Below are 17347 nucleotides of genomic sequence, written 5' to 3'. Positions count from 1 at the left end.
GGGAAGAATCCAAAGTTCTATGGGCCTCGACATGAACAGGATAGCCCTGGAGAAGGGAGACGGCAAGCAGTCGCTGTGTTTGAGAATCAGAAGTAGTCTCCAAAAAGAAAGTGACGTGTAAACGATAGCAGGATTTCACAGGGCTGGCCATTGCATCAACACTTTTCTGAAAAACAAATGGATTTACCATCGTGAAGGACTGACCGTCTACAGTACTTGAAACATCGAGGAACAGAGGTGCTGCTGGAGGTGTCTTTGAATCGTTAGCCTTATTCCGTTTACATTTCGTAGACGTTGACTGTGAAAATGATTGAGTCATTGCGAGAAAATCTGATGCTGCGCTCCTTCAAACTGGGGGAGCCTTCACAAGGGGGCACAACCACCTTAGGTGACAGTTCAACCTCGAGTCACACCGCCGAAACACCTGACAGAGGGACCAATCGGTAATTTGGGAAGGTAGCAGCTGAGGCAATCCGCTCTACCTGGGCCTGGCCTGTACCAGGGGTTACATGCGAACCCTACCTGTCGATCTAGGGATGGCAATTACGCACTACCTAGTCACCAGTTACGCTTCAGATGCATGGGCTAGCCTTCAGGAGTGCACAGGGAGCAAGAAGAAGAAGAAAAATACGAACTTTTGAGGTTGAGCGGAAGAAGGATAGGAGAAGGGAAACAAAGTAGAAAAAGGAAATGAAAAACAGTAGTGAGATTGTCATGTCAGCGACGGACAATGCGGAACATTCCCAATAACACTCCAGACATGAAACTTCCTGCAGATTAAAACTATATGCCGGACCGAGACTCGAACTCGGGACCTTTGCCTTTCGCGGGCAAGTGCTCCACCAACTGAGCTACCCAAGCACGACTCACGCCCCGTCCGCACACTTTACTTCTGCCAGTACCTCGTCTCCTACCTTCCAAACTTTACAGAAGCTCTCCTGCGAAACTTGCAGAACTAGCACTCCTGAAAGAAAGGATATTGCGGAGACATGGCTTAGCCACAGCCTGGAGGATGTTTCCAGAATGAGATTTTCACTCTGCAGCGGAGTGTGCGCTGATATGAAACTTCCTGGCAGATTAAAACTGTGTGCCGGACCGAGACTCGAACTCTGGACCTTTTCCTTTCGCGGGCAAGTGCTCTACCAACTGAGCTACCCAAACACGACTCACGCCCCGTCCTCACAGCTTTACTTCTGCCAGTACCTCGCCTCCCACCTTCCAAACTTTACAGAAGCTCTCCTGCGAAACTTGCAGAACTAGCACTCCTGAAAGAAAGGATATTGCGGAGACGTGGCTTAGCCACAACCTGGGGGATGTTTCCAGAATGAGATTTTCACTCTGCAGCGGAGTGTGCGCTGATATGAAACTTCCTGGCAGGTTAAAACTGTGTGCCGGACAGAGACTCAAACTCGGGACCTTTGCCTTTCGCGGGCAAGCGCTCTACCAACTGAGCTACACAAGCACGACTCACGCCCCGCCTCACAGCTCTTCCAAGTCATTTGCTGTCTCTGATAGAATTACAATGTCATCGGTAAACCTCAAAGTTTATAGTTCTTCTCCATGAATTTCAATACCTACTCCGAACTTTTCTGTTGCTTCCTTTACTGCTTGCTCAATATACAGATTGAATAGCATCGGGGCGAGGCTACAACCCTGTTTCACTCTCTTCCCAATCACTGCTTCCCTTTCATATCCCTCGACTCTTATAGCTGCCATCTGATTTCTGTAAAAATTGTAAATAGCCTTTCGCTCCCTGTATTTTACCCCTGCCACCTTCAGAATTTGAAAGAGAATATTCCAGTCAACATTGTCAAAAGCTTTCTCTACGACTACAAATGCTAGAAACGTAGGTTTGCCTTTCCTTAATCTTTCTTCTAAGAAAAGTCGTACGGTCAGCATTACCTCACGTGTTCCAATATTTCTACGAAATCCAAACTGATCTTTCCCGAGGTCGGCTTCTACCAGTTTTTCCATTCGTCTGTAAAGAATTCGCGTTAGTATTTTGCAGCTGTGACTTATTAAAGTGATAGTTCGGTAATTTTCACATCTGTCAACACCTGCTATCTCTGGGATTGGAATTATATTCTTCTTGAAGTCTGAGGGAATTTCGCCTGTCTCATACATCTTGCTCACCAGATGGTAGTGTTGTCAGGACTGGCTCTCCCAAGGCTATCAGTAGTTCTAATGGAATGTTGTCTACTCCCGGGGCCTTGTTTCGACCTAGGTCTTTCAGTGCTCTGTCAAACTCTTCACGCAGTATCATATCTCCCATTTCATCTTCATCTACATCCTCTTCCATTTCCATAATATTGTCCTCAAGTACATCGCCCTTGTATAGACCCTCTATATACTCCTTCCACCTATCTGCTTTCCCTTCTTTGCTTAGAACTGGGTTTCTGAGCTCGTGATATTCATGCAAATGGTTCTCTTTTCTCCAAAGGTCTCTTTAATTTTCCTGTAGGCAGTATCTATCTTACCCCTCGTGAGATGAGTCTCTACATCCTTACATTTGTCCTCTAGCCATCCCTGCTTAGCCATTTGGCACTTCCTGTCGATCTCATTTTTGAGACGTTTGTATTCCTTTTTGCCTGCTTCACTTACTGCATTTTTGTGTTTTCTCCTTTCATCAATTAAATTCAGTATCTCTTCTGTTACCCAAGGATTTCTACTAGCCCTCGTCTTTTTACCTACTTGATCCTTTGCTGCCTTCACTATTTCATTCCTCAATGCTACCCATTCTTCTTCTACTGTATTTCTTTCCCCCATTCCAGTCAATTATTCCCTTATGCTCTCCCTGAAACTCTATACAACCTCTGGTTCTTTCAGTGTATCCAGGTCCCATCTCCGTAAATTCCCACCTTTTTGCAGTTTCAATAAATTGTGGTCAGAGTCCACATCTGCCCCTGGAAATGTCTTACAATTTAAAATCTGGTTCCTAAATCTCTGTCTTACCGTTATATAATCTATCTGAAACCTTTTAGTATCTCCAGGGTTCTTCCATGTATACAACCTTCTTTCATGATTCTTGAACCAAGTGTTAGCTGTGATTAAGTTATGCTCTGTGCAAAATTCTACCAAGCGGCTTCCTTTTTCATGTTTTTAGCCCCAATCCATATTCACCTACTACGTTTCCTTCTCTTCCTTTTCCTACTGTCTAATTCCAGTCACCCATGTCTATTAAATTTTCGTCTCCCTTCACTACCTGAATAATTTCTTTTATCTCATCATACATTTCATCAATCTCTTCGTCATCTGCAGAACTAGTTGGAATATAAACTTGTACTACTGTAGTAGGCGTTGGCTTCGTGTCTATCTTGGCCACAATAATGCGTTCACTATGCTGTTTGTAGTAGATTACCCGCACTCCTATTTTTTTTATTCATTATTAAACCTACTCCTGCATTACCCCTATTTGATTTGTATTTAAAACCCTGTATTCACCTGACCAAAAGTCTTCTTTCTCCTGCCACCGAACTTCACTAACTCCCACTATATCTAACTTTAACCTATCCATTTCCCTTTTTAAATTTTCTAACCTACCTGCCCGATTGAGGGATCTGACATTCCACGCTCCGATCCGTAGAACACCTGTTTTCTTTCTCCTGATAACGACGTCCTCTTGAGTGGTCCCCGCCCGGAGATCCGAATGGGGGACTATTTTACCTTCGGAATATTTTACCCAAGAGGACGCCATCGTCATTAAATCATACAGTAAAGATGCATGCCGCCGGGAAAAAAATACGGCTGTAGTTTCCCCTTGCTTTCAGCCGTTCGCAGTACCACAACAGCAAGGCCGTTTTGGCTAGTGCTACAGGGCCAGAGCAGTCAATCATCCAGACTGTTGCTCCTGCAACTACTGAAAAGGCTGCTGCCTCTCTTCAGGAACCACACGTTTGTCTGGCCTCTCAACAGATACCCCTCCGTTGTGGTTGCACCTACGGTACGGCTATCTGTATCGTTGAGGCACGCAAGCCTCCCCACCAACGGCAAGGTCCATGGTTCATGGAGGGGATAAACAAACTAGGACTGGCAAAAAGGGCATTCCTGAGCAAGATAAATGTACTAGTATCGAAGATAGGCCTCAATTTGAGGAAGAAATTTCTGAGAATGTAAGTTTGGAGTACAGCATTGTATGGTAGTGAAACACTGACTGTGGGAAAACTGGAGCAGAAGACAATCGAAGCATTTGAGATGTGGTGCTACAGACGAATGTTGAATATTAGGTGGACTGATAAGGTGAGGAATGAGAAATTTCTGCACAGAATGGGAGGGGAAAGGAGTATGTGGAATACACTGGCAACTAGAAAGGACAGGAGGATATGACGTCTGTTAAGACATCAGGGAATGACATCCATTGTAGAAGAGGGAGATGTGGAAGGCAAAAACTGTTGAGGAAAACAGAGACTAGAATACACCCAGGAAATAATTGAGGATGTAGGTTGCAAGTGCTACCCTGAGATGAAGAAGTTAGGAGAAAAAAGGAAGACTTTGCAACTTTGAATTTTTATGCAAATTTATTAAGTTGACTTACAGACTCTGTGTCATCTTACAGCAAAATAGATCCAATTTTGTCTGTTAAGAAGTCCGAGATTCCCTATATGTTTGCTTTCCATGTATGTGAATGGGACGAGTTGCAACAATTGCATGTCCCCACGGGCAGTGGATGTGACATTTCTTGACTTTTTCTTTTGAGGCATCATTAAGGACATCTTTTTTGAAACTTCCTGGCAGATTAAAACTGTGTGCCCGACCGAGACTCGAACTCGGGACCTTTGCCATTCGCGGGCAAGTGCTCTATCAACTGAGCCACCGAAGCACGACTGACGCCCGGTACTCACAGCTTTACTTCTGCCAGTACCTCGTCTCCTACCTTCCAAACTTTACAGAAGCTCTCCTGCGAACCTAGCAGAACTAGCACTCCTGAAAGAAAGGATATTGCGGAGACATGGGTTAGCCACAGCCTGGGGGATGTTTCCAGAATGAGATTTTCACTCTGCAGCGGAGTGTGCGCTGATATGAAACTTCCTGGCAGATTAAAACTGTGTGCCGGACCGAGAATCGAACTCGGGACCTTTTCCTTTCGCGGGCAAGTGCTCTACCTAGCAAGTGCTAGGTTCGCAGGAGAGCTTCTGTAAAGTTTGGAAGGTAGGAGACGAGGTTCTGGCAGAAGTAAAGCTGTGAGTACCGGGCGTGAGTCGTGCTTCGGTAGCTCAGCTGGTAGAGCACTTGCCCGCGAAAGGCAAAGGTCCCGAGTTCGAGTCTCGGTCGGGCACACAGTTTTAAACTGCCAGGAAGTTTCATAGCAGCGCACACTCCGCTGCAGAGTGAAAATCTCATTCTGGACACCTTTTTTGTTCCACCCTCACTAGCTGCTCTATCAGCACTCAGAATTAGAATCTACCTCGCAATTGAGCAAGTCACGTCTGACATGTTGCATCAAGTTTGGCAAGAACACGAGTTCAGGTGGGCTGTGTGCCACATAATCAATGGAAGTCACTTTTAACCTGTTTAGGTATGCGGTAAAAAGCTTAAAGTGATTTCCTATTAACTGACTCCAAAACAATGCCTGCAGGATAAATGAATAAATCGATACGGGTTTTCAAAGCCCATTTCGATACTTCCTTTACTATCTGGACACATGTTATTGGAAATTAATATTGTGTGTGTCCATCTTTCGTTCTTATGACGGTTTGAACTCTGCAGGGACACATTCCATGACGTATATGAATCACTGGCAGGTCATTCTTCCTCAAGACCCAAAACCAGAGAAGGTGGTGAGGTTGAAAACTAGTGTCCAGAGCGAAGTCGACGTTGTAACTCGTCCCAAAAGTGTTCCACTGGGTTCAGGTCGAGGCTTTTGGCAGGCCAGATCATTTCAAGAATTTATTCTTCGCAAACCGTTGCCTCACAGATGCTGCTTTATGACATGGTGCATTCCATGCTGATACAGTGTTCGTCACCGAACTGTTCCTCTACTGTACGCAGCACACAATGCATTAGAATGTGTTCATATTCTTCCGGATTTAGCATTTCCTCAAGCGCAGTAGGTGGCCACATTCTAGCCACGAAAAACACTCCCGTACCATAACTCCACCACCTCCATACTTCACTGCTTCCAACACCGTTACGTCCTCCTCGGGTTAGCCAAACCCAAACCTTCACATTGGATTGCCAAAGGGACTAGCGTGATTTACCACTCCAAATTATTTGTTTCCAGTTACCCACTGTGCAGTGGCGTTCGTCTTTACACCACCTCAAGCGTCGATTAACACAGATTACAAAAATGTGTGTCTCATGCGGAGCTGCTTAACCACTGTACCCCATTCCTGTTAACTCCCTTCGCCCAGTAGTCGTGCTAGTAGGACTGCTGGTAGCAATTTTGAACTCACGAGAGGTTCCTTTCGTTGATTTCAAGCTATTTTTTAGAGCTAATGTTGCTCGGCCTGTGTCAGTACAGGAGTCTGCGGTGTCTTGGTTTCTATTTCACAGTCGCATAACCGACAATCGACTTTGGCAACTTTACAACGGTTGAAATGCCTCTGATAGATTTGTTACTTGGGTTACGTCCAGTGACTACCCACGTTCGAAGTCACTGAGCTTTCGTGACCGTTCCTTTATGCTGTTTCTGAACCTTCATGACAACACAATACTCCTCGCCTCCTTTTATACTGACCGATTTGCCTACATCTACATACATACTCGGCAAACCACCGTACTGTGCATGGTAGAGGGTATCTTGTACCATACTAGTCATTTCCTTTCCTGTTCCACTCGCAAATAGAACCAGGGAAGAATGACTGTCTACAAGCCGCCATACGATCCCTAATTCCTCGCAGCTTATCTTCGTGCTTCTTACGGGAAATACACGTTGGCGGCAGTAGTATGATTTTGCAGTTGGCCTCATGTGTAGCTTATTTGAATTTCCGCAATAGTCTTCCCTCCAGGCATTCCCATTTCTATCATGTAGCATCTCCGTAATATTTGCTGCTGATCGAACCTACCAGTAACAAATCTAGCAGCACGCCTCTGAATTGCTTCGATGTCTTCCTTTAAGCAGATCTGCTGAGGATCGGAAACACTCTAACAGAGCTCAAGAATGGGTCTACTAGCATACTATACCCCATCCCTCTATGGATGAGCTGTTCAATAATTCTCAAAATTTAGCAAAGTCGCCTAAATACACTACTGGCCATTAAAATTGCTACACCAAGAAGAAATGCAGATGATAAACGGGTATTCATTTCACAAATATATTATACTAGAACTAACGTGTGATTACATTTTCACGCAATTTGGGTGCATAGATCCTGAGAAATCAGTACCCAGAACAACCACCTCTAGCCATAATAATGGCCTTGATACGCCTGGGCATTGAGTCAAACAGAGCTTGGATGGCGTGTGCAGGTACAGCTGCTCATGCAGCTTCAACACGTTACCACAGTTCATCAAGAATAGTGACTGGCGTATTGTGACGAGCCAGTTGCTCGGCTACCATTGACCAGGCGTTTTCAATTGGTGAGAGATCTTGAGAATGTGCTGGCCAGGGCAGCAGTCGAATATTTTCTGTATCCAGAAAGGCCCGTACAGGACCTGCAACATGCGGTCGTGCATTATCCTGCTGAAATGTAGGGTTTCGCAGGGATCGAATGAAGGGTAGAGCCACGGGTCGTAACACATCAAAGTGCCGTCAATGCAAACAAGAGGTGACCGAGACGTGTAACTAGTGGCACCCCATACCATCACGCCGGGTGATACGTCAGTATGGCGATGACGAATACACGCTTCCAATGTGCGTTCACCGCGATGCCGCCAAACTCTGTTGCGACTATCATGATGCTGTACATAGAACCTGGATTCATCAGAAAAAATGACGGTTTACCATTCGTGCACCCAGGTTCGTTGTTGAGAACACCATCGCAGGCGCTCCTGTCTGTGATGCAGCGTCAAGGGTAAACGCAGCCATGGTCTCCAAGCTGATAGTGGATGTTGCTGCAAACGTCGTGAACTGTTCGTGCAGATGGTTGTTGTCTTCCAAACGTCCCCATCTGTTGACTCAGGGATTGAGACGTGGCTGCACGATCCGTTACAGCCATGCGGATAAGATGTCTGTGATCTCGACTGCTAGTGATACGAGGCCGTTGGGATCCAGCACGGCGTTCCATATTACCCACCTGAACCCACCGACTCCAAATTATGCTAACAGTCATTGGATCTCGACCAACGCGAGCAGCACTGTCGCGATACGATAAACTGCAATCGCGATAGGCTACAATCCGACCTTTATCAAAGCCGGAAACGTAATGGTACGCATTTCTCCTCCTTACACGAGGCATCACAACAACGTTTCACTAGCAACGCCGGTCAACTGCTGTTTGTATATGAGAAATCGGTTCAAAACTTTCCTCATGACAGCACGTTGTAGGTATCGCCACCGGTGCCAACCTTGTGTAAATGCTCTGAAAAGCTAATCATTTGCATATCACAGCATCTCCTTCCTGTCGGTTAAATTTCGCGTCTGTAGCACGTCATCTTCGTGGTGTAGCAATTTTAATGGCCAGTAGTGTATTTAGTAGACGTCAGTTTGTCAAGCTGCACCATACTAACGCTATATTCGAAAGTGACAGGATTGTTTTTCCTACTCATTCGCATTGACTTACTTTTTTCTACATTTAGAGCAAGCTGTCATTCACAAAGCCAACTAGAAATTTTGTCTTAATCATCTTTTATCCTCCTACAGTCGCTCGACGAACATGTCATCCAGCACAACACAACATTGTGCTGCTCACCCTGTCCGCCAGACAATTTATGTATACAGAGAATAACAGCAGTCCTGCAACACTCTTCACCATAGCCATGACTATGAAGAACACTCCCTGTTGACGACAACGTACTGGGCTCTATTACTAACAAAGTCTTGAAGCCATTCATGTGTCTGTGAACCTAGACCGTAAGCTCGGATCTCCATCAATAGTCTGCAGTGTGACACCATGCGAAATCCTTTCCGGAAATCTAGGAATATGGAATCCGTCTGTTACCCTCCATCCATGCTTTGTAGGATATCGCATGAGAAAAGGGCAGGCGATGCTTTCTGAATCCGAGCTGTTTTGTGGACAGAAGCATTTCTGACTCAAGGAAGGAACTCCAAGCGCTCCTAGAAAGCACTCAAGCTCAAATCGTTGTAGGTACTGAAAACTGGCTAAAGCTGTGTGACTTCTAACGATTATTTCCACTCTACATATTGGGGTCTAGATACTACAAATCAGATGATGTATGTGTTTATTTCTGAAGATATATTGCTTTACATCTCTATGGTATGTGAGAGTGATATCTAGCGACATTTGTGTATAACATGATCGACCTTACCTGCCGTATCAAATTTGGGTAAAATTTCAAGCTTCTGACAAGATCCCCCATCGTTATCGTCAGGAAAAGTTTACTACCATGGCTGTTATTATGGAGACATTCTACAGTTCTTAGATAGCTTGTGATTAGTCGGCACACGTCATCATTATGTTTCCCGATATTGTGTTCAAGTCTGTACTGGTGCCTCCTAAATTCTTAGTTTAGTGGGTATTGGGAAATTGCAACAAGGTTGTCTGTCTAAAAGTGTGCAGGACAAAAACAGGAGGAGGATAGACATAGCAAAAATCGGTATTATAGTTACAAACTGCAACTGTGTTGGTAAAAAAAACTGAGTTCCAAGCGCTAGTAGAAAGCACTGAAGCTCAAGTCGTGATAGATCTGAAACCTGACTAAGACTGGAGATACCTTCAACCGAAATTTTTACAAAGGCTCTGACAGTATTCACAAAGGATGTTGTTCTTAATTTACCTCGCAGTGAAACTGGTGGAGATAGTACTGGGCGGTAATAATTAAATAGTAGCTATTAACGGCCGTCCATTGTGGGCTGTAATTATCATACTGCAACATAACTTGGTACATATGCTAATGCTTTATGCGGTACCGATGTGTGCTGGAAAAAATAGTTCCAGTTGAGGCCAGCAGGTGAAACTCTGGCGCTCTACGCTGTTTGTATGACAGTATGACATGCATGCTATCGTTTGACAAATCATAACCTGAGTGAACAGTACGGCTATTGAGAAGCATGTTAGTAAAGCTGTTTCATGTGAACGGCAGCAATTACAGCACTGAATCGAGAGACAGTCGCTGACTGCAAGGTCTGAGGAGATGCCCGATATCATTAAATGGTTTAAGGAAGATGGTAATGACACTCGAAAACTCTGATGAGCTTGGTGTGGTACCTGGAAGGCGGAGGCGTCCTGTGCCGAAAGAAGTTATTGACGAGATCACTGTTACTGGAATTGACCATACAGCACATATCCAATATAGTGCTAGTGCTCATGCAGTGTTACGAGAATAGTCTATAGTACGGAAAGTTTCGCGCTCTGTTTTACACTGGTACCTGTCAATGTCCTTAATTTGCTCTTCGGCTTCTGGTTCAAAAATGGCTCTGAGCACTATGGGACTTAACTTCTGAGGTCATCAGTCCCCTAGAACTTAGATCTACTTAAACCTAACTAACCTAAAGACATCACACACACCCATACCCGAGGCAGGATTCGAACCTGCGACCGTAGCGGTCACGCGGTTCCAGACTGAAGCGCCTAGAACCGCTCGACCACCCCGGCCGGCTCGGCTTCTGGCATGGACCGAAGTTGATAACATGTGGCAAAATATATTATATGGAGTGACGATGCACATTTTACATTACAGGGTGCAGTGAATACACAGAACTGCCGAATTTGGGGTACCGTTAAGCCGCGTGTTGTGCCGGCAGATCGATTGCAACCGCCGTATGTGACACTATGGTGTGGATTCATAAGCACCTTTGTACTAGATCCGTTCTTCACACCCAGAGAGCTTGTCAGATGTAACGTGAAGTCTGTCCATTACAGACCTACTTGTACAGCATGTCATTTCAGCTTTGGACGAGCGCAGCTGTGTGGAAACCACTTTTCCAAGATGCAAATTGAGTAACACCTCATGTGAATCGCCCAGTGAAATATATGCACTCATACCGCTACAGGCGGTGGTGACTTCAATCCAGCCTCGAAGCTTTTGCGAAAATGCATGGTCAGATCAGGTAGAGGCATAAAATATCATCCGAAATGATATACACTGATTTCTACGATAATTATTTTGAGCAGTTGGTTCAGGAGCATATTCGAAGTGGTTGGGAAAACATACTTGGTCACTTAGCAACAAATAGAGTGTATCATGACAGGGATCAGAAGCCGCTAGGTTGTTAAACCAAGATTGAATACTCTTAACACCCAAAGGCTCCAAAAATAAACAGGAAATATACGTATTTATAAAAGAAACAGTCTCCATTCGCCGGCCGAAGTGGCCGTGCGGTTAAAGGCGCTGCAGTCTAGAACCGCAAGACCGCTACGGTCGCAGGTTCGAATCCTGCCTCGGGCATGGATGTTTGTGATGTCCTTAGGTTAGTTAGGTTTAATTAGTTCTAAGTTCTAGGGGACTAATGACCTCAGCAGTTGAGTCCCATAGTGCTCAGAGCCATTTGCACCGGTCTCCATTCCTTTCGAACTGACTAAACAAGCATAGACCGGGTGTGACTTTAATTCAAAAAAATAGTCTCGACAAGAACTGAAATATTTATATCCAATAAATTAGGAAGAGGTGGAACTGATCCCGCATGGTACAGAAAACTGGTCAGAACGTTGGTGCAGAAGGAATTAAGAAAGCGTGCCAAATTTAAAAGAACACAAAATTCCCATGGTTGTTGATGTTTTACTAAATCTCTGAATTGAGCGCGGGATGCTTTTAATAGGTTTCACAAGGAAACTCTGTCTATAAATGTGGCCGAACATCCAAAGAGAGTGTGGTTGTATATGGACATCAATGGATAGGCAATCAATACATTCACACGCGTTAACAGTGGTGATGTTACTGAAGACTACTACTAATGCAGAGTTACTAAACATGGTTTTCCTACCTACGCTATAGTTACACGCCGTCCTCTTGTGAAGTTTTGTTACGTGTTGTGGAATCTGTCTCAGGTAGGCGTGACGGGGAGCATCGAGAATGTGCAGAGAAGGGCAGATCGTTTTGCATTACCGCGAAGTAAGGGAGAAAGTGTTACGGATATGATGCGGGAGTTGGTATAGCAGTAATTAAAACAAAGGCGTTTTTCGTTGTGGCACAAAAGTATATTGTTGGTGCCCAGGTACATAGGGAGAAATGACCACTGGAATAAAATAGGAGAAACCAGAGCTCGCACGGAAACATTGAAGTGTTCTTTTTCCCTCGCGCTGTTTGACAGACAGACGGTAGAGAAGGAATTGAAGGTGGTTCGAATGACCCCTCTGCTAGGCACTTAATTGTGAATTGTAGCGTAGTCAAGTAGATGTAAACAATTCAGAATAGTTCCCTGTTTTCCTCAGCGTCGAGAACTCGCAACCACGCGCCATTAAGATTATAGCCGTTATCCTTGTTGAAGTCACTCTTGCACATTAATCCCTACTGCTCGTTTAACAAATCAGTTCCAATATTGAGAAGCGTCGCACAAGAATTTAGTATCGTCAAACATTATTCTCTGTTCATTTGTGAGACTGTGCTCAGCTACGACTGATTTCTCGTTTCAGTGTGCCTGCATGGCGGCGGTAATGACTGCTGTAATTGATTCCTTACTTGCAAGGAGCGACACTGTTCTTAGCCTGGCACAACATCTCTATTACTTTCTTGGGTGGTCGGAAAATAAGGCCTCTTCTTCCCAGAAGCTTGACTATTTTGCTAGACGTAGCGCCATAGTAAGTTATGAGCACAGTAGGTACACCGTCAGGGGCTTGTTCAACATATTCGAGTTTTTATTTCTTGTAGAGGGCTTATTCTGTGTCTCTAAGCTCATAGCCATTGTTTCGGAAAACGTGATTCAGATGATTAATCGCCGAATCCAGGTGGTCCTTGAACTCAAAACATTAAGTAACTAAGAAGTGCACGGCACAGCCACTGTATATGTGTATTGAACCATAACGTATGAAGATTTGTGACATAATTGCATTCTTCTGACTTGTAGTTGGTGATCGTTGATGACGATGATTCGTTCGTGGGGCGCTCAATTGCGCGGCCATCAGAGCCCGTACAAAGTCCCAATTGTAGCACAGTCCAATTTTTTCGTAGTCCACTCTAGCCACTGTCACAAATGACGACGATGATGAAATGATGAGGACGACACAAACACCCAACCCGGCCGGGAATCGAACCCGGGACCCCCTGAACCAGAGGCAGCAACGCTAGCCACTAAGCCAGGAGCTGCGGGCTTGGTGATCATTGATGTTTATTATTTGAAGCGATGCTTTATTACAGTTTGTCCCTGAACGTTAATTTTTTTAATCTGAGCAATATCTACGTGAAAGTGACAGACAATTTATTCTTTGGAAAAGTTAGAAATTCCACTGGAAGCTGCAATTTTATCAGCCATGCGTAGGTGCGATATCTCTTCTCTAGTCGCACACAGTCAGATACTAGATCTCAGGGCTTATTTGCTACTGAAATAGTGATTATTAGGGATTTAATTTATGCCCCTTTCGTTATCTGGACTGATAAAATCCTGATGTGTTTTCTGAATCCATGCTGACTGTGTCAACAGATCGATTTCCTCGAGCAAAATCACAATGTTCGAGCACAATATACGTTGCAAAATCCTCCTGCAAATCGGCATCAATAATATGGATCTATAATTCGTAGGATTACCCCTATTCCCTTTCTTGAATATTATTATGAGCTGTGCAACTTTCCAATATTTAGGTACGGATCTTTCTTCGAGCGAGCCGTTGTGTATGATTATTAAGTGCTGAGGTCTCTTCCACGTGAATATACGGAAAACCTGATTTCAATCATGTATGTGAAATCTTATGGGACTTAACTGCTAAGGTCATCAGTCCCTAAGCTTACTCACTACTTAACCTAAATTATCCTAAGAACAAACACACACACCCATGCCCGAGGGAGAACTCGAACCTCCGCCAGGACCAGCCGCATAGTCCATGGCTGCAGCGCCCTAGACTGCTCGGCTAATCCCGCGCGGCAGTTTCAATCATGCATCGGAGATGTCAACTGATTGTCGACGCTGTGGGTGACTGTACGTATTTTGTAATTTCATTTGTCTCTTGTTCATATAAGATGTGTGTACACTGATGGGCCAAAGCATTATGACCACCTATTTAAAAGCGTGTTGGTCCACTTCTGGAACGCAGTTCAGCAGTGATTCTACGTGCCATTGATTCAACAAGTACTTGATCGTTTTCAGAGGTTTTGTGGCACCAGGTGCGTACACACAGGTCACACACTTTCCGTGATATACGAGCGGTTGGTTTGTGGGCACGGAGCTGGCACCCGATAGCGCCCCAGTTGGGTTTCATCGGATTCGGATAGAGAAAATTTGATGGCCAAGAGGTAACTTGAGTTCACATGGTCCTCAAACCATTGCAGCACGATTCTGGCTTATGACACGGACAGTTGTAGTGCTGGAAGATGCCATCGCTGTTGAGGAAGACATCAAGCACAAAGGATTACAGGTGGCCCCCCATAATGTTCGCGTAGTTCACAGCTGTCGTGTTGCCTTCATTTACCACCGCAAGTCCCAAAGTCCCATGGAAGCCCAGGTTAATGTCGCCCATAAATGCAGGCCGTAGGAGCAGTATTACGTTATGGGCAGCATTCGGGACATACCTTTGCTCCCACCGGCCTGGGTCCGTTCTGGACACGACCGTAGAGCTGCTTTAACAATAAACGTAAGTCATCTGACCAGGAGACACGATTCCATTGATCCGCGGTACAGTCCCGACGATCCCGTGCCCACTTTAATCATAACTGACAATGTTGCTGTGTCAACATGGGAACACGCAGGTGTCCTCTGAAGCGGATCACAATGTTCAACTCTGTGCACTGAACGGTGTGCTCCTAAACGCTTGGGTCTGTGCCAGTACTGTACTCTGTCACCAGATCTGCCACAGATCGCCGCCTATCCTAGACAGCGGGCAAACCTTCGATCCCTACCTTCTGTGATGAGGTATGGAAATAAAACTTCTTGTCGCCTACTCGTAGTATCAGCATTGTGTGTGTATGGGACCGAGGACCCAGAAACGATGGAGAGGCTTCGTCCCGCCATAGCCTCAGTGGTCAAAAACCCTACAACAGGCCACAGCAGTACACCCACCCCACCGCTGCCCCATACTGAACCCAGGGTTATTATGTGGTTCGGTCCCCAGTGGACCCTCCCCCCCCCCCTCCCCCCCAACCGCCGGAACGTCTCATAGCAGACGAGTGTAACCGCAGATGTTTGCGTGGTAGAGTGCATAGGGCATAGTGTAACTGAGGCGGAATAAGGGGAACCAGCCCGCATTCGCCGAGACAGATGGAAAACCACCTAGAAACCATCCACAGGCTGGCCGGACCACCGAGTCTCGGCACAAACCCGCCGGGCGGATTCGTGCAGGGGACCGGCACGCTTTCCTGCTCAGAAAGCAGCGCGTTAGACCGCGCGGCTAGCCGGGCGGGCGGTATCAGCATTCAACAACAGCTTTCCATGGATTTTCACTATGGTGGCACGCAAACAGCCGACCAGCTCCGCCGTTTCCGATATCCTCGCTACCAGACACTGCTCACAACGATCTGTATTTTACCAAAGTCGCTTAAGCCGGCGGATTTCCACATTTGCACTGCTTATCGTTGCTAGAATGATTCCCTATGCGTCTCTGCTCCGCTCATATACACTACTCCATTAAAATTGCTACACCAAGAAGAAATGCAGATGATAAACGGGTATTCATTGGACAAATATATTATACTAGAACAGACATGTGATTACATTTTCAAGCAATTTGGGTGCATAGATCCTGTGAAATCAGTACCTAGAACAACCACCTCTGGCCATAATAACGGCCTTGATACGCCTGGGCATTGAGTCAAACAGAGTTTGGATGGCGTGTACAGGTACAGCTACCCATGCAGCTTCTACACGATACCACAGTTCATCAAGAGTAGTGACTGGCGTATTGTGACGAGCCAGTTGCTCGGCCACCATTGACCAGACGTTTTCAATTGGTGAGAGATCTGGAGAATGTACTCGCCAGGGCAGCAGACGAACATTTTCTGTATCCATAAAGGCCCGTACAGGACCTGCAACATAAGGTCGTGCATTATCCTGCTGAAATGTAGGGTTTCGCAGGGATCGAATGAATGGTAGAGCTACGGGGCGTAACACGTCTGAAATGTAACGTCCACTGTTCAAAGTGCCGTCAGTGCGAACAACAAGTGACCGAGACGTGTAACCAATGGCACCCCGTACCATCACGCCGGGTGATACGCCAGTATGGCGATGACGAATACACGCATCCAATGTGCATGCCCCGCGATGTCGCCAAACACGGATGCGACCATCATGATGCTGTAAACAGAACCTGGATTCATCGGAAAAAAATGACGTTTTGCACCCAGGTTCGTCGTTGAGCACACAATCGCAGGCGCTCCTGCCTGTGATGCATCGTCAAGGGTAACCGCAGCCATGGTCTCCGAGCTGACAGTCCATGCTGCTGCAAACGTCGTCGAACTGTTCGTCCTGATGGTTGTTGTCTTGCAAACGTCCCCATCTGTTGACTCAGGGATCGAGACGTGGCTGCACTATCCGTTACAGCCATGCGGATAAGATGCCTGTCATCTCGACTGCTAGTGATACGAGGCCGTTGGGATCCAGCACGGCGTTCCGTATTACCCTCCTGAACCCACCGATTTCATATTCTGCTAACAGTCATTGGATCTCGACCAACGCGAGCAGCACTGTCGCGATACGATAAACTGCAATCGCGATAGGCTACAATCCGACCTTTATCTAAGTCGGAAGAAACGTGATGGCACGCATTTCTCCTCCTTACACGAGGCATCACAACAACGTTTCACCAGGCAACGCCGGTTAACTGCTGTTTGTATTTGAGAAATTGGTTGGAAACTTTCCTCATGTCAGCACGTTGTAGGTGTCGCCACCGGCGGCAACCTTGTGTGATTGCTCTGAAAAGCTAATCATTCGCATATCACAGAATCTTCTTCCTGTCGGTTAAATTTCGCGTCTGTAGCACGTCATCTTCGTGTTCTGGCAATTTTAATGGCCAGTAGTGTACTTCGCTTACCGCGTCACGTGCCTTCTGCGCCACCAGACAGCATACAGTCTTGCGGTGGGCGGTGATTATAATGTTTTGGCTCTTCAGTGTATTTGTTTTAGTTTGTTGTCAAATACATTCTTCTACTGATTAGTCAGATCACGATCCTATGTAACTGACTCTATAGCGGTATAGTCTGAAATACATCTAAT

General features: G+C 45.7%; 1 protein-coding gene across 2 annotated transcripts in view; it reads right to left on the bottom strand.

The window, feature by feature from the left end:
* Window positions 1-17347, bottom strand: part of LOC124622456 (probable 4-coumarate--CoA ligase 1) — a 169579-nt gene that overhangs the window by 66745 nt on the left and 85487 nt on the right. The window lies entirely within an intron of this gene.

This window comes from Schistocerca americana, chromosome 7, assembly GCF_021461395.2.
Source record: "Schistocerca americana isolate TAMUIC-IGC-003095 chromosome 7, iqSchAmer2.1, whole genome shotgun sequence".
NCBI lineage: Eukaryota > Metazoa > Arthropoda > Insecta > Orthoptera > Acrididae > Schistocerca > Schistocerca americana.
The sequence above is the reverse complement of the archived record's forward strand: the minus strand, read 5'-3'. Positions and strand labels throughout refer to the sequence as shown.